Genomic DNA, 18,209 nt, shown 5'->3' with positions numbered 1-18,209 from the left:
TTCTGAAGCTGAGGTTCCTAACATAGCAGACTTCAGAGCATATTTTTTAAGATTTATTAATTATTTATTTATTTTATTTATTTTTGGCTGCATTGAGTCTCAGCTGCGGCACACGGGATCTTCGTTGAGGCGTGTGGGCTCTTCATTCTGGCACGTGGGCTTCTCTCTATTTGTGGTGTGCGGGTTTTCCCCTTCATTAGTTGTGGTGCATGGGTTCCAGAGCACGTGGGCTCTGTAGTTTGCGGCACGTGGGCTCTAGTTGAGGCACGTGAGCTCAGTAGTTGTGACGCATGGGCTTAATTGCCCCGTGGCATGTGGGATCTTAGTTCCCTGACCAGGGATCGAACACCCGTCCCCTGCATTGTAATGTGGATTCTTTACCGCTGGACCACCAGGGAAGTCCCTCAGAGCATATTTCCTTCCAGAAATATGAGACATGGAGACTTGAAACTCTTGTAATTGATCTTGGCTCTTACAGAGATCGTTTTAGGGTCAGTATATTTCAGGAGGGGCACAGGTGGGCAGCTTGGAGGTTTTCAACTTGAAGACCAGCTTACAGTTTTTAGTTTTTAAAATACAGACTGGGGAAGACTTCGGTCCACTTGCTCTTCTTAATAACTGGCCTACTAAAAACACCTCTGTTAAATAAAATGACTGGAAAACTAATACTTGGTGGCATTAGAACATTCATATGCTTCTTTGGAAAAAATGTATATGTTGTGTATTTTATTTTTTTAATTATTTTTTAATTTTTTAACATGTTTATTGGAGTATAATTGCTTTACAATGGTGTGTTAGTTTCTGCTTTATTTCTGTGTATTTTAAAATACCTGTTTTGGCTGATACTGGTGCTTTGGGCATATTCTTTACCTACAGTATTAAGCATCTCAAAATCTCTTACTTAAAACTGGATTCTTATTTGTGAGCTGGGTTACCAGTCTCCTGACCAGATGAAATCTGGAAGTCAGGCGTCTAGAATGGGGTGCTGGTCTGAAAGGAGTCGTTTCTCTGACCCTTAGTCATTATTTACCAACTTGCTGGAGGGAAAAGGTGACAGTGTCTGCTTTACTAAAAGCACTTTTTTCCCTTTTAACTCTCCTTAAAATTAGCTGGTGTTAGGCAGAACCCTCTGTATCTAAAAGCAGCTCATCTTCAGAAAGATACTTTTATTGTAGAAGCACAGGATGATTGGGTAGTGTTTTATCCCGATGGGAGGGGCTTTCAATCAGGGGAACCGGAAGTTGAGTAGGTTTCACTTGTCATCAAATCCGCACACACAGCCCTGGAGGTACATTTGATGTCAGAGTGTGAGCAACCTGTTGCCCGGTCTGAGTACTCCTGAACAATATGAGTCAAGACCCAAACCATAAGTAGAGGGAGAAAATGGGTCTGTGATGGTTGTCAACAAAGACCAGGGCGATTTTGTGATGGGTGCTTTTCTCTGCAGTGGATCTTTCATGCTCTTGTTATCAAAGAGAACTGGTTAAGTGGGCACACTCGTAGTAGGGTTTAAATATTTTGGAAAGATCAACCTTAGAGGTGATGTCATATAGCCAGGACATTGGTCCCATGTGCACCCTGCCAGGGGACCCAGCGGAGGAGTTAACAGACTATAAATAGACTGCCATCTTGGATGGATTCCTTTGGTAACCAAACCTGGACACAGAGCATCTTTGAGTTAAGGTCATCATGTGACGCCCTCGTGGTATCTCCCTCACGTCTTTGATTTGAGTGAAAAAAATGTCTTTTCACATCTTGTCAGCTTTGTGGTCACCAGTCTTTCTACATGGGTGATTGACTCCCCATGAGGATTGGATGGAAAATTAGTGAAAAGGAGTTTGACTGCTGTAAATATAGCTCATTGATGTTTTGGTGGACAGCAGGCACAATACAGTCTGTCCCAGGGCTACAGCTGGTTAAATAGGCAAATTTGTATTCATTTCACATCATTCAACCAGGGTAAACTGTTCTCCCTGATGTGGATCTAAGAAAAGGTTATAAAGTATCACAAGTCTAAATATATCCACTGGTAAGTCTTGGACACACTACATAGCTGAGAAGAGGAGAAGTAGAGAAAGCTGAGAAAATAACCAGGCATCAAATAAAAAAGGAACTGAATTTTAAATATAAAACCCCTAAAATCTATAAAAGCAAGAGCTTATGTAAATGAGTGCTGTAAATGAGCTCTTCATATGATCCCAGATGTTGATTTCCATATTAACTATTATTTATTTCTCTGACACAAATATTACATGTCTATGTGTAAAATTAGTACTTTTCTCTTTTAGTCATAAATTGCCTAGAAATAATTTCCTTTCTCTTCAGAGGCAGATTTTTGGCATTTGGGGCTTTTTTCTTCTTAAGTAAAGACTGCATTAGGTCATATTCATTTGTTTTTCTTTTACATCACCCCCCCTCCTTTTTCCTATTAAGTTTCCTTTCAGGGAATGTTTATTGCATCATTGTTTGTAATATTGAAAACTGGAAGCAGAACAAGTGTTCATTGGTAAAAGATTAGTGAATACATGATGGTCTGAGGTAGACGTCTCTAAAAAGGAACCAGGGATCCTTGGAGACATGATCAGTTTCAGGGAGGGGACAGAAAAACACAGCATGAACTTGGAATATCTTGTGGTGCCAGAAAGTAAGGAGGAAGTGCTCAGAAAAGTGATGGGGCAAATCAAAAGGACACAGGAGCCAACTGAGGGAGTTCCCAGTGGCCAAATCCAGGATGCGATGTGTGTATATGATCAGGCCTGAATTTAATAGCAAATGTTAGCAAATTATGTACCTTAAAAAAACTTTTTGTTGAAATTAATTATTTATTTTTATGAATGGATTATAGTCCCTTTTACAGACTACTGGGAATTACCCAATAATTTACAATTGAAGTAAGATCCTTTAATCTCGTATGCACTGGGACCATATTTTCTACAGCAAAAATGTGAGTGCAGACATGGGGGTAGTTTAACAAAATACTTAAAATTAGAATGGTTAGAAAATCTAGGATACATAGTTGATATATACATACATATATGTGTGTATATGAATATATACGTATGTGTACCCCTACACACACACACACACACACACACACACACACACACCCATACCCATATCCGGTCTATCTAAACCGGCAGTTCCACATTTGGCCGCCAAGTGGCGCTTTGCTTGTGTAAGGAAAACGAACAAGGAACCTGATGAGCACCAGGATAAATGGTCAAAGAGGCACTTGCTCTGTATTCATATGAGCCTTGATCGCCAACCCCCTGGGGCCCATTGAGAGAGTTTCTCTGGCCGAGTGGGTACTATACTCCCATCCTGGGCTTGAGGTGTTTGGGATTTAAATTATTCTGAGATTTAGGCTTATTTTGGCGTGGACACAAGCAGGCCGGTCCTGGGCGGGGGCGCGGCGGTGGTGGGGGGGGTAGTGCGCTGCTGGTACCTGAGTGCAGGGCGCCAGATGCACGCTCTGTTGTGGGCCCCTTACAGGTGGAACTAAGAGAGGCGTGCCTGGTCCATCCCCGAATCCAGGCTAGCATAGCGCTCAGGGCATAGTGAACGTGTTGAATGAATTGGTAGATGTCTTTGTTCTTTGAAAATAATTTAGAGGAGAAACCACCGTGCTTTAGGAATATCTATCAGTAACACATATTGGAGCATCTTGGGCAGAAGGTAAACAGCGATGAACATCTCCCCTGCTTCTGCTGGCAGTGTTCTCTGATGTCACACCCTGAATATACCTTTGTGTCTTCTACAGGTGCTGTTAGCTCTTACAGACAAAAGGAATTTGTCATGCAGTGCTCCAAGAAAGCTTTCCTCTGAGGAGACCTTAGATACTCCTGTTAAAATTTAAAAGGAGTGTGGCATTAGGTAGGCTTTTGTATGTACTGCTGCCTAAGCATAAGGGTGTAATCCAGAGAGTTTCGACCAGCCTCTAGAACCTGAACAGGATTCGGTACCTTTTGCAGTGATCATTTAACGTTCAGACTCTCTCCACACTCAACTCAGGTACCTGGAACACTCCTGGCATCAGAACATGTAGCCTTGCCCTGCTGTAGCCAAGGCAGCTGCAGGACAAACAGTGTGGCTTTTGGATTCAGATCCTGGTTCTGCTACTCATTAGCCCTGAGACCTTGAATAATTACATGAATCTTTTGAGTCTCAGTTTCTTTATCTGCAAAGTGGGGGTGTTAAAACTGATATTCTTCATTTATCCAGTCAACCAACATATTTCTCTTCAGACTCTCCTCCAAGAGCTTGCAGTCTGGTGGGCATGGCCCACATGTCTATTAGTGTCTAGAATATTAAGTAAGAATGTATCTACACCAGAACTCCACGGGAGTCATGACAGCACAGGACATGTGAATGCATTTGCTGCCGCTGGACTGTGTGCTTAAAACTGGTGAAGGTGATACATTTCATGTTATGTATATTTTATAAATTAAATAAAGTAAAATGAAAAAAAAAAACTAAAGAACCCAGCATGATGCCCGGCCCATAGTACGTACTCAGTAAACGTTTCCCTATGTTCTCTTTTTTCATGGATGGGCGTTGGCAAGCTGTCGTTGCAACAGTTACCCAAATTTTACCCCATTAAGAGGGCTTTCTTCTGGCAGCATTTCTACTTAGATGAATAGAGTAGAGGGACCTGAGCCTTAATTCTCTGTCAACACATTACTGACCCGGCAGGTTTGGGCCACAAGTCCCTGAGCAGACCCGATTTCATTCTTTGCACACTAGTCTTTATAAGCCTGTCTTCATTATGAAAAGTGAAAGAGAATCCTGGAAGCTGTTTTTAAGGTCCTTCATAAGGTGCTGAGAGTTTATTTACTCCAGGATGTTGTCTGAGAAACAGGAAGACGTCTCCTAAGCCCATACTGAGCTTGAGGCAAGAAGTGAGGATACGGCTTGCAGAAGGCCTGTGGGTCCCCCTCCATCTGTGCGCCTGGTGGCATGTTGTGTGCAAGACAGAAAAGGCCACTTCTTCCCGTTTACTGACCTAGTTGTGCCAGGGCGCTTGCATCTGAGAAAAATAAATTCTGTCTGATCTTTCTTTTCATCACTCACTCCCTAATGAGGTACAACTGGGGCTGAGAAAATTACAGTTCCAAGGTCATAAGAAAGCAAGTGGAAACTGGATGTGAACTGAGAAATGGTTATTGATGCTGTTCTGAGCACAGTGAATGACCGGTGAGCGGCTCCTTCAGGGCAGTGCGTGGACCGGAGTCCATCCTGACCTTCATCTCCTTCGGTCCCAAGAAGATGTTACTTTGCTTTCATGTCACACATATCTGTTAGCATAGGAGTGAAATCTCTGGCCTTGAATTGAACTAAGATACTTTTTTTTTGCTCTAAATATAATACAGTAATGGTGCGTGTGTTAAAGAGGTACTGTAGGCAAACAAAAAAGTTCATCAGTGCCTTGCTAAGAAAAAAGAATGAACAAAGACATAGGTTAGTGTTTTCAGAGCTTTTAATAACTAGTACTTCAATCCCTTCGTCATCTCTAGGTTAAGCAGCTATATCCAGGAGCATCTTAGAGAAAGATGGAGGTGGAATGTGTTCAAACTCCAACTCTTCTCCTTAAAACTTGTGGAACTTTGGAAGGTGTTACTGAACCTGTTGCTATGTCAATGTCCTTATCTGCAAAAAGGGAACAACCATCTCTCCCTCCCAGGATTGTTCCAAGGATCACTAAGATAATGTATGTAAAGAGCTTAGCATAGTGCCTGGCACCTAGTAAGTGCTCAATAAATGATCGTTTTAAAAGCGAAGATCACAAAGACGCTTAGAGTCACGGTGGGCTAACCTGGCCTAGAGAGGTAGGGGAGCTGACTCTAAGAGCAGAATATTTTCTTTAGTTTGCCTCTGTTCCTGCTGTTTCCTCTGTCTTCCCTGTCATCTCTGAATTTACAAATTACCTTTATCCTTCAAGATCCCAGATCAAATACCACCTCCTCCATGAAGCCTTCCAGATTACCTCAGCCAGAAGTGATCACTCCCTGTATCGTTACCCTTTCTGTGGCATTTCTGTTTAGTGTCACAGTTATTTGTGTAACTGTATCATCTTCCTTATAATGCTGCTTCTGAAAGAGCAGGACCTTATCTTTTCCACTTTAAGTCTCTCTTTACACCCAGCACTGAGTGTTGCCGGTAGACTCTGGTTGGGTACATGAACGGCCACTAAGGCTGAAGCTTTGGTAGGTAAGAGCCTACAAACAGGATTAGTTTCTCCTAAACAGATTTTCAATGGTTTTCTTTTGGCGAGGCAGAGGGTAAAGAGCTAAAAATGTAAGTGTGGATTTATTATACTATAAGGATAGTTTATATATGTAAACAATTGATCCCACGATACCTTTCCCTGAGCAGTGAGTAACTTGTGTTCCATTCCAGTTATCATCAAATGTAAAATTCTAAATGGAAGGTGAAGAACACTAACTCCCCCCACCTTCCTTTTGTTTTTCTTTTTCTTTTTGCGGGGATGGGGAGGATCTAGAGGGGAAAGGGCAAAGAGTGAAGGGAAAGCCTCTATTTTGTTTTTGGACTCAGGTAGGAGTTAAGGATAACTCCCAAGTACCTGTGCAAATGAATATGATTAAATTCGCTACTCCAGAAAAAAATTTTAATCCCAAAGTCATTTATTTTGGCTTTAGAATAGACAAGCATTTGTGTTGGGTTTTCCTGCCTAATTACTTTTTGATTAAGCTTATTTAAAAATTGTTTAAAATTCCTTTAGTGTGACAGCCCAGCAAAGGGGGTGGGGGGGGTGTGGAGAAATGGGCCACAGATGGGATCTGAACTAGGATTTCAGCTTTCCTGTATAAAAGCCTCCTGATACACTGCAAGAAGGAGAGCAAAGTTGGAATCAGCTTTCCGGAGAACAATTTGGCAAAATAGTTTTAAAAGTCTTAAAAATATGCTTACTCTTTGATCCAGTAATTCCACTTCTAGGAATGTCTTAAGGAAATAATCAAAGAGGCACGCAGAAATGTAGGGACAAAGCATTCACCACGACATTTATATCAGGAAAAAAAAGTAAAACCAACTGAAAACACTGAATAATGTGGAATTGATTAAAGTAGGCCCCAGTCTCTAATGTGTGCAGTTATATTGTCAAATTATAGGCTTTAAAACATTTGCCACATCTTTCTAAGTGAAAGAGAGACAATAAAATAGAAGGTACAGTTTGAAACAGTGCAGAGAAATGGGAGGGAGGGAGGGAGGATGTGGGTGGGTGGGTGAGTGGATGGATGCCTATCCAAAAAGACACATTCTGCAAATGTTAACTTTGGTATCACTGAGTGGTGAAATTATGGCTGATTTTGTACTTTTTTGTGTTTTTCAAGTTTTCTGCTTGAACGTGTATTGCTTTGTAATCAGAAAAACCACCTATCATATATTTTAAAAGAATATATGTTTAAGGTGAGAATTCCCTGGCAGTCCAGTGGTTAGGACTCCACACTTACACTGCAGAGGGCCCGGGTTCGATCCCTGGTCGGGGAACTAAGATCCTGCAAGATGCTCCACATGGCCAAAAAAAAAAAAAGAAGAAGAATATATGTTTAAGGTATCAATGAAAAAATAAAATATCGCTAGACAATACCCACAAAGCAATCATCTGAATGCACAGCTGATAGTTTGGATTAAATGTATTTTCTTAAGGGTCACATTCATACACATGAAGTATCAGGGATCACACTGAATACACAAAATCAAACATACCATAGGTTCAATTATGTTTCCCAAGTAAAACAGCAAAAATCTGTGAAGACACAGTTTCATGTGGACGTCCTGTTTTCTGAGACCAGCATGAGGGGGTAGACTCTTCAGAGCTAGGAGGACCATGGTTTTGCAAAGTTCCAAATACTAGTGGGTCTTCTGGGAATCACATGTAAAAAATGTTTACTGCCCAAATGACATTAGAAGAATAGCGGGGACATTTTAAATCACTCTTAATCTTCTCAAAGCAGTTCCCAATGAAATGTTTTACTGTGTCCCCTTTCTTATCTCCTCGTTGTCATCAACTCACTACTCCAAACCCACATGTTTAAACAGGGAAAGAGAGTGAAAGCATAAGGTAAATGATGGACAACCACAAACCTTTGACGACCCCAAAAGAGCTCTTTGGCTCACATTTTTTTTAACTCTGCTTTATATGATCAACTGCAGAGGAAATTTGTTCTTCACTGTTTGCAGGCCTCCACTCTGTACACATGATGGGGTTCTCTTGTGTTTGAAGTTCCTAAATTCTTCAGACACCATGTGGCTTCACTGAAGGAAAATCCTTGCAGGTCCGACTCCCCATTGTGTAAGGTCAGGTGGAAAAGCCTTTTGTGATTAACTCGGCCACTGTGTGTCCCTTGGTATTTGGAACTTCAGTGGGAGTTTTTATTAGGTGTCCGCATTTTGAATGCTGACTCACATAAGCTTCATCTACTGGGAAAAGCAGATAAATGTAGCACTTTGGACACCAAGTCGGATCCCAGCTCTCCCACTAGCTGTGACCTCGAGCAGGTCCACTTACTATGGTTATCCGTCTTTCTAAACACAGTCTTCTCCCACTTTGTTTCCGACACAGTTTCCTTATGCTGCCCCTCCTCCCCAAGAACCAGTGAAGACTCTGAGAAGCCTGATCAACATCCGAAAGGATACACTAAGACTCGTCAAGTAAGTTCAAGTTCCCAGCCAGTGGGGGCCATGTTCCAGGGGCCCTTCTCCATGAAGGGGCAGCCAACTCCCCAGGGGACCCACAGAACAGTTTCTGCCAGACCCGGAGCCCAGCCTCTAGGCCTCTGGGCCGTGGGCTGCTTGCATGAGGGGTCTCCGTACCTAGATTGTTCAGAACATTCTCTGATAGTCAGTGTTTGGGAAGAACTTTCACTCTCCTGGAAGCTGTCATGATTACCCCGGTATGGTGAACCTTCCAGAAAAAGAACAGTTGGAGGAGAAAATGAATTCTGCAGATACCTCGACAAACCTGTGTGAAGATGGGATGTTTGAACTTGGTGCAGGAAATCCTTATTTTATTGCCTATATTTCCTTTTTAATTTATTCTTAATCTCATGTTCCCTTCCTCTGGTGCACTGGGTTTGTTGTTTTATCACCACTGTCAGTACTAATTATCATCAACATTTGCCTTCTTTGTGCTGTCCCTGAGATAGCATGATTTTTTTTTTTTGACTGCATGGCGAGGCTTGTGAGATCTTAGTTCCCTGACTGGGGATTGAACCCAGGCCCCCTGCAGTAGAAGCACAGAGTTCTAACCCTGGACCACCAGGGAAGTCCTAGAGATAATGTGATTTTTAAACAGATGCTGCTCTCCAGATAGCAAGTCTGTCTACTAAGACTCACTGGTTCCCTGGGGAGACAGATTTGGTTAGGGCAAACCAGAGGTCCCACATTTTTCTCAATTGACAAAGGAAGATGACTCAGAGACCATTTTATGTTTGTATAGATCAGGGAGTTTATTTCTCTCTGATCATCTTTTTAAAATATAACCACTTCGGGGACTTCCCTGGCAGTCCAGTGGTTAAGACTTCGCCTTCCAATGCAGGGGGTGTGGGTTCGATCTCTGCTTGGGAAGCTAAGACCCCACATGCCTCGAGACCAAAAAACCAAAACATAAAACAGAAGCAATATGGTAACAAATTCAATAAAGACTTTAAAAATGGTCCACATCAAAAAAATCTTAAAAAATAAATTTTTAGGAATAAAATATAACCACTTCATTGAGATATAGTTCATATACCATACAGTTCATTCATTTAAAGTGTACAATTCAGTGATTTTTTTAAGTATTTATTTTTTATTTGGTTGCACCGGGTGTTAGTTGCAGCAGGCAGGCTCCTTAGTTGCGGCATGCAAACTCTTAATTGCGGCATGTGAAGTCTTAGTTGCGGCATGCATGTGGAATCTACTTCCCTGAGCGGGGATCAAACCTGGGTCCCCTGCATTGGGATCACGGACTCTTATATGCTGCGCCACCAGGGAGGTCCCCCGATTCAGTGATTTTTAGTTATTCACAGAGTTGTGCAACCATCACTACTATCTAATTTTACAACATTTTCATCACCTCAAAAAGAAACCCGATACTTATTATTACCCGATACTCATTATTAATCATCCCCCATTTCCCCCCGAAACCACTCTTCCCGGCCTAAGCAGCCACTAATCTGTTTTGTCTCAGTTTTTTAATATTTTATTTGTCCCTGAGGTTTTCAACTGCCTCCCCAGCCACTCGCACCCCCGGGGTCAACCCTGGGGATGGCACAGCCAAGGGGAAACTCTTTAGCTGCAGAAGAGTCTGCAGCCGGGCATCACCCCTCCACCGGGGAGTTCCTGATGCAGCAGGATAAATGGAGGCTACTGAGGCCTCGGGAGCCTGCCAGCTGTCAGCTGCTCCGGCCACTTGTTTCTCTCATCACATATGGTCTGCTCGCGTATTTGATGGAGATGGATTCAAGGGTCTGAGCCCCCTTGAGGTCCTGGCCTCGGACGTGGCAGCCTGGCTGCAGCTCTAGAATAAAATGAGGCAACTGCTCTGAGCTTCTGGTTCTCACCTGTAAAATAGTGAACCAACCTTACCTTTCATGGCTGTTGTCAAAATTAAAGGGGATAATGAAAGGGAAAGCACCTGGTGATCAATAAATGTTAAGGGCTTCCCTGGTGGCGCAGTGGTTGAGAGTCTGCCTGCCAGTGCAGGGGACATGGGTCCGTGCCCCGGTCTGGGAAGATTGCACATGCCGCGGAGTGGCTGGGCCCGTGAGCCATGGCCTCTGAGCCTTCGCGTCCAGAGCCTGTGGTCTGCAACGGTAGAGGCTGCAACAGTGAGAGGCCCGCGTACCACAAAAAAAAATAAACAAACAAAAAAAAACCAATAAATGTTAAGATGAAGGGTGAGATTTGATTTTGCTTTTTCTGAGGTGGGACTAAAGTAAATTCTGATTCTCAGATTTCCAGGTAAAGATGCAGGATTGAACATGTACCTTTGCTTTCTCTCCAAACCCCACTAAACAATAATGAGTATTTTTAAACAGCACAAATCCTCAAAAATTGGGAGAGTGGGAAAGGAGCAACGGCAACAAAATTTTAGAGGCTGGGGGTTCCCTGGTGGCGCAGTGGTTAAGAATCTGCATGCCAATGCAGGAGACACGGATTCGAGCCCTGGTCCAGGAGGATCCCACATGCCACGGACCAGCTAAGCCCGTGCCCTACAACTACTGAGCCTGCACTCTAGAGCCTTCGAGCCACAGCTACTGAAGTCCACGCACCTAGAGCCCATGCTCTGCAACAAGGGAAGCCACTGCAATGAGAAGGCCACACACTGTGACGAAGAGTAGCCCCCGCTCACCGCAACTAGAGAGGACACACGCAGCAACGAAGATCCAATGGAGCCAAAAATAAATAAATTAATTAATTAAAAAATTTTAGAGGCTGGAAAAAGGTAGTGAATGTTAAATAACTTACTAAACCTGAGAAATCAGGATCTTGAGCAAACAGAAGGAAAAGCTGAGAATCACTAGTTTGTACTGTGGTTTCCCCCAGAAGGCTTAGGAATTGGCAGTTCCAGGTACCTCTGGACATCTTGGGAGTGGGGAGGCTAAAAGGAGGGGGGTTAGTGGAAAGTCTGCTTGAGAGGTATTCAGATCCCCCCTCCTTTAGACTACACAGCCAGAACTGCCCTCCCACACCCTGGCAAAAGGCTAGCAGATGATGCTCACTGGAAAAGTTCAAACAAAGAATCTCTGGACTTGGGGGACCGAGGCACAGCTAAGGGCTGGACTCAGTACTGAAAGCAGGGGGTTAGGTGAATTCAGAAACGTTGGATGCTGAGCCCTCCAGCCTGCCCCCCAACCCCAACTCTAAACTCAGAATGCCAGCAGCCAGGCCATTGTTAGAAGAGAGGAAAACTGTTCTTTGGACAATCAGACTCCCCCAGGTGGGAAGACCAAAGAGACTGGTTTTGGAGGTCCCTCGCCAGACCCAGGTGAGTCCGCAGGGAAGCCTAGCATCCCCAAGCCCCACCATGCACTCAGTTCCAATCAGGATTTTATTTTTTTTGGCCGCGTGCCATGGGGGATCTTAGTTCCTTGACCAGGGATGGAATCCATGCACCCTGTAGTGGAAGCGTGGAGTCTTAACTGCTGGACTGCCAGGGAAGTCCCCATGGACCACAACTAGGGGGTTTAAATGTCTTAGTATGAGCAGACAACCAAAGGTTCTCAGGTGTATAAGGAACGCCTATCATATGAAAGACAATTGTAAAACAAGCCAACGGGAAAAAGTGGAAATAAAAACTATGCAGGAAGAGGAAACCTTGATTTGTAGCCTCAGAGACATAGAGAAGATACTGCCTTCTTATTTCACGGACACAGTGACACAAATCTTTTAGCAAACAAGGCTCTCAGAGCTTAAAAACATAGAAATGAAAAAATCAATAGAATATCGGAAGAAAAGTTGAAATGTTCCAGGAAGTGGAGCATAAAGGCAAAGATATGGAAAACAGAAGAGGAACGATACGAAGAATATAAGGTCTGTTTAGAAGGTCCAACAGCCAACTAATGGTTCTAGAAAGAGAGAATGGAGAATATAGAAGGAAGGAATCACCAATGACGTACATAATTTAAGAGTTTCTACAAAGGTCCACCGAGTGCCCAGCCCAATCGATGATGAAAGTGACCCTGGGAGCTAAAAGATAATGCAGCAATGCTCTGAAATGACTTTTAAAAAGTATTTATAGGGCTTCCCTGGTGGCGCAGTGGTTGAGAGACTGCCTGCTGATGCAGGGGATGTGGGTTCGTGCAATGGTCCAGGAAGATCCCACATGCTGCGGAGCATCTGGGCCCGTGAGCCATGGCCACTGAGCCTGCGCATCCAGAGCCTGTGCTCCACAGCGGGAGAGGCCACAACGGTGAGAGGCCCGTGTACCGCAAAAATATATATATATATATATTTTTAATCCAGAATTCTTTACTCAGCTAGACATTTGTTTTGGCCTCATGGCTTGCAGGATCTTAGTTCCCCAACCAAGGATTGAACCCGCATCCTCAGCATTGAAAGCACGGAGCCGTAACCACTGGACCACCAGGGAATTCCCTCAGCCAGACTTTCAATGAAGTGTGATTGTATAATAAAATCTCTCAAAAAGTTTATCCCTCCAACACACCCCTTTTCAGGAAGCTACTGGAAGTTGTGCTCCAGCAAAATGAAAGCATAACTCAAGAAGGAGGAAGCCAGGAGGTGCAGGAAGCATGCAATTCTCTGGGAGAGAGGCAAAAGGGACACACAGGGAGGTGGGGCAGGGAGATTCCAGGGTGGCAACCATGTGCAGGTACAGAGGGATCAGGGACCGGATGGAGCAGGTCAGAAGGCTGCATAAGTGTCCTGCTCAAAAAGGCAAGGTGCACAGAATACCTGTTACGTCTGAACGTCGAGATGTAGACAGCCAAAGAGTTTGAATTTGAATTAGTGACTAGTGAATAAAAGACTAAGCAACTGAAAAAAAAAACAAAATGAGCACAAGCTCTAAGAAAAACTTATGCAGGAAAGGAAAAATAATTAGAGATTACTCTGTGGCTGAGCTGTGAATAATGTTGATGGACTCACAGGTGCATAGACGAAGATTACTGAGCTAACAAAATCATGGTGTATCACATGGTGGAAGGGGTGTCCCTATATGGAGCAGAGTGAGGAAAGAGAAAGTCTCATTTCCATAGTAGGAAGTCAATAGATAATGCCTAAAACTGAAAAATTAACATGCAGATAAATGCCAAAATGGTCAGCTACAGAGGTAAAGGCGGTTTCCTCTAAAGAAGAGGAAAAGGGAAAGAAAGAGACCTGCTGTTTTTTTGTCACAAGACTTGTGGAAACTATTTAAACTATGTGATTAGTAACTTTGATTAAAATTAAAAACTTTTTTTAAAGCCTGGCAAATGCACAAGGATGTTAACTGTGGCACCGTGAAATATCAGAAATCGCCTAAATGCCCCCTGATAGTGGTAAGAAAGTGTTCTGCCATCGTTCAAAATGAGGATGGAAAGTGCATGATCACAGAGGGAAGCCCACAATATGTTCAATTAAAAGAAGAAAACAAGGGACTTCCCTGATGGCGCAGTGGTTAAGACTCCTCGCTCCCAATGCAGCGGGTGTGGGTTCAATCCCTGGTCAGGGAACTAGATCCCACACGCTTGCCACCACAAAGGAGCCCTCGAGCCGCAACCAAGACCTGGTGCAACCAAATAAATAAATATTTTTAAAAAAGAAAAGAAGACGGAATTCCCTGGCAGTCCAGTGGTTAGGACACTGCACTTCCACTGCAGGGGACATGGTTGCATCCCTGGTCAGGGAACTAAGATCCCACAAAAAAATATTACTTTTAAAATATTAATTTGCTACCCCCAAATGCTGAGTCTTTATGGTGTTCTAGATGTGCCGAGGAAGTGAAGACCCCGGGGGAAGAGGCCGGCTGAGCGAAAGTCCACTACAGCGTGGAGTTCACCTTTGACATGGATGCTCGAATGGCCATCACCATCTATTATCAGGCCACTGAAGAGTTCCAGAATGGGATTGCCAGGTAAGAACAAAGGACCAGGGGAGCCACATCCTTCCTAGACAGGTTAGGGTCTGTGCCTGACGTGCTCACCTGTGGAGGAAAACATTCAGTGTGAGGCCCGCCTACCACAAAAAAAAAAGAAAAAAATAAAAGTTATCTATTCAGCCCACATATCCACAGAAAGGTAGCCTAATAGATTTTTTATTTTTTTAGCATTACGCAGGCCTCTCACTGTTGTGGCCTCTCCCATTGCGGAGCACAGGCTCCGGACGCGTGGGCTCTGCAGCCATGGCTCACGGGCCCAGCCGCTCCGTGGCATGTGGGATCCTCCCGGACCAGGGCAAGAACCCGTGTCCACTGCATCAGCGGGCGGACTCTCAACCACTGAGCCACCAGGGAAGCCCTGAAGAGATAACTTTAATAGCATTACCAAGCAAGGGCAAAGGAAAGAGATTATAAAGATCTTTTCTTCTCTTTTCTCTTCCAGTCTATACTGAGAACCTGTTGAGAACAGGCATGAGACAGAGGAAACTGTCAGATAGTAACCTTTGCTTTGCTTCCCACTTTGGCCAACAGCTACATCCCCAAGGACAACAGCCTGCAGTCAGAGACGGTGCACTACAAGCGTGGGGTGTGCCAGCAGTTCTGCCTGCCCTCCCACACCGTGGACCCCTCCGAGTGGGCTGAAGAGGAGGTGAGCTGCCGGCTGGCGGAGGGGACCGGCCGCTGGGAGGAAGTGCAGGGCAGGGTCTGCCCACAGACCCCCAGGGCGTGGGAGCTACTCAGGACCCTGGCCAGCAGCAAAGGATAGGCCCGGGTACTCGAAGGCCATGCTCCCCTTCAGCCTTGTAACGTCTTCATGCCCTGGGAAGGGTACATCTAATTTTTCTGTCCCAAAGTAGCCCATTAACCCAGGATATTTTGAGAAAGCCATGCCCAAAGGCAAGACCTGCAGGTTAGAAGCCTTTACATCTATGAGATTTTTTACAAAGAGGCTGGTGGCCTTCAATTCCACGGACTTAGGTAGTTAACCAGGTTGATGGATGAAGAGCAGAGATGAGGTTCAGGCTTCCTGATGAGACCTCCCTTTCTGACAGATTACTGTGCCCTTTAAATGTGTTAAGTCCCTTTTTTTCCCCCTTTTCTTTCAGCTTGGCTTTGACCTGGACAGAGAGGTTTACCCGTTAGTGGTCCATGCTGTGGTGGATGAAGGAGATGGTACGGGTGCTTCCTGTCTTCTTTGGCTGCACACGTGCCCGTATGTAGCGTGCAGGCCTGGCAGCGCCTGCGGCCTCAGAACAACACGCCTCCCCTGTGGGTATCAGGCAGTTCCCACATCCCCACGCACTCTTGATCCCACGCTCCTCGGGAGAGAGTCCTATTGGGTGACGTAACATGCCCCTTCCCGTGACAGCCAGAGGGTTCGTTTTGCCAGACTGTGGGACCCGGGAAGGTGAGTGGAATTGAGGTGTGTTGTTGGCTTTCTTCTTCTTCATCCTTGTGCCTTTATTTGTTTCAGAGTATTTTGGCCATTGCCACGTCCTCCTGGGCACTTTTGAAAAGGTCAGTGGGTAAAGTTATAGGGCCTCACTTTGGTACATGTTGCTCTGTCTTTCCTGTGAGGACATGTGGAGCCCTGTTCGCTGGCTGCCTGAGCTCGGCAGAGTGGGTCCGGCTCGGAGGCTGCGCAGGGAGCGGGGGAAGCACCACACCGGGGGCTACACCACCAACTTGCTGCATGACCTTCAACTCCTTAGGCCCCGTTTCCTCTTCCTCTTTTTAAAAAATATTTATTTATTTATTTATTTATTGGCTGCATCAGGTCTTATTTATGGCACTCAGGATCTTCTTTGTGCTGCCAGGGCTTCTCTCTAGTTGTAGTGCATGGGCTCAGTAGTTGCAGTGCTCGGGCTTAGTTGCCCCACAGCATGTGGGATATTAGTTCCCTGACTGATTCTTAACCACTGGACCACCAGGGAAGTCCATCATTTCCTCTTCTTAAAGCAGAAGGGCTAGATTATGTGCTTGAAGACCCTTCCTGTATTAGGAGTCTGTCATTCCACACTGGCAGGGTGTGGGGGGCTTGGGGGGCCTCCAGGAGGTGTGTAATTGAGAGAAGTAACAAAAGAACAGCTGATCCTCATTGCCCTCCTTCATAACTGTGTATTTTCGCTCCAGCACACAGATGGGACTTTCTGTGTCAAGCCCCTCAAGCAGAAACAGGTAGTAAGTATTGGAGGGCCAGGGACTGGTGGTGTACCCACTTCTCTCTCTCCACTCCTTTGCTAAAGCACTCTTCTTTCCCTTCCACCACCACCCCCCCTTTTTTTAAATCAAAGAAGAAAAGCAAACAGGGAATGCTTTTCTGTGTTGGAAACTACTTGGGTGGCCTGAAAGGAATACTGATTTTTGGTATCTCTGTTGTTCCAGAATTGTTTATGGTGAGGCAGCCATTATCTGAGCAGAGGACTTTAGAAAATGAAAGGGCAAGATTTATCTCCTGACTTTAGGTTTAGGGAGAATGTTGTTATTTAAAATGCCAGGGTGAGAAACATTTCCAGCTAAAGGATCAAAGTATTGGGGTCCAGTTCAAGGCCAATTGGAGCTCTTGGCTTACTTTATCCCAACATTCCTTTTCTCACATTCCAAGTTTGCTGGCTATCTGCTCCCTTCCAGAATGATCAGGCAAGTTATGCATATGTGTGCTGGAAGTCCTAAGCCCCACTGTGTGCCAACACTTTCCTTCCACTCATGCAGAGGCAGGAGCAGGGTCATGGAAGACAAGGAGGGGAGAGGTGTCAGTGGCATTGCCAAGGGAAGGTGTGTCATCACATGGAGGGTGTAGAGCAGTCGGGTGGGGTGCAGGGTAGGCCTCGGGTTGAGATGCAAAGAAAGACACCCCCTGCAGATGGGTGACAGATATCTTAAATTCTACATCATTCATTCTTTCAGGTATCAAGTGCTGTCCACCCTTAATGAGGTCAATTGTAGTCAGTAATACTTTAGTATAAATTGGTTGATAATGTCCTTTCCAACATAATCACTGTGTTAAAGCAAGTTTTAAGAGAGGCAGAGGAGATAACAGATCCTGAGCCCAGGGTACAGCCTGGAAAGGCCTGGCCTCAGTGAGTTGTCTCTTGGGAAGGCCTGGTTCCCCAGGACTCCTGGATGGGATGGAAAGGCTAGGGTAGCTCAAGGGAAATGGTTTATCTCTCCTTCTGTTGCTAGATTGGCATCAGCAACAGCCATTGTCAGACTGGAGAGTGGGATGCGAAATCGGTGACAGGGTGAGCCTTAGGGACAGGGATCACTGGGACAGGGTGAGGGGCAGGGAAGAAGAGTGGGCAGGCATAAAGAAACAAGGGAGGGGCCAGCTTTGGCACCAACATGGCCCAAGCTAGTGGGAGTCAAACTGGGCATTGAAGTTGAGGTTCTAATGTTTTCTGTTTTTTTTGGTGGGGGCGTGTTTGTCTCTGCCTTAGGGCTTGCGGGATCTTAGTTCCCTGAGCAGGTATTGAACCCAGGCCCCCTGGTGGTGAGAACGCTGAGTCCTAACCACTGGACCGCCAGCCAGTTCCCAAGTTGAGGTTTTAAGGAGCAGGGCTAAGAGAGGTCACATTTTGCCGCGTGTTGGAGACGGGGTGGCTCCGTGGCC

At 44.9% G+C, this 18,209-nt stretch overlaps 1 pseudogene across 1 annotated transcript in view; it reads left to right on the top strand.

Annotated features, from left to right (window-relative positions):
* LOC308611712 (E3 ubiquitin ligase RNF157-like) overlaps positions 1–18,209 on the top strand; it is a 71,481-nt pseudogene that overhangs the window by 36,256 nt on the left and 17,016 nt on the right. Inside the window, exons 7-12 of the transcript in view lie at positions 8,582–8,670; positions 14,429–14,575; positions 15,131–15,248; positions 15,706–15,772; positions 16,074–16,117; positions 16,733–16,780. The product of the transcript in view is annotated as an E3 ubiquitin ligase RNF157-like (transcript). The remainder of the gene's footprint in view (positions 1–8,581; positions 8,671–14,428; positions 14,576–15,130; positions 15,249–15,705; positions 15,773–16,073; positions 16,118–16,732; positions 16,781–18,209) is intronic.

Source organism: Mesoplodon bidens (assembly GCF_964165515.1).
Source record: "Mesoplodon bidens genome assembly, contig: HAP1_SCAFFOLD_297, whole genome shotgun sequence".
Taxonomy (NCBI): domain Eukaryota; kingdom Metazoa; phylum Chordata; class Mammalia; order Artiodactyla; family Ziphiidae; genus Mesoplodon; species Mesoplodon bidens.
This window is presented reverse-complemented; position numbering and strand designations above follow the sequence as displayed.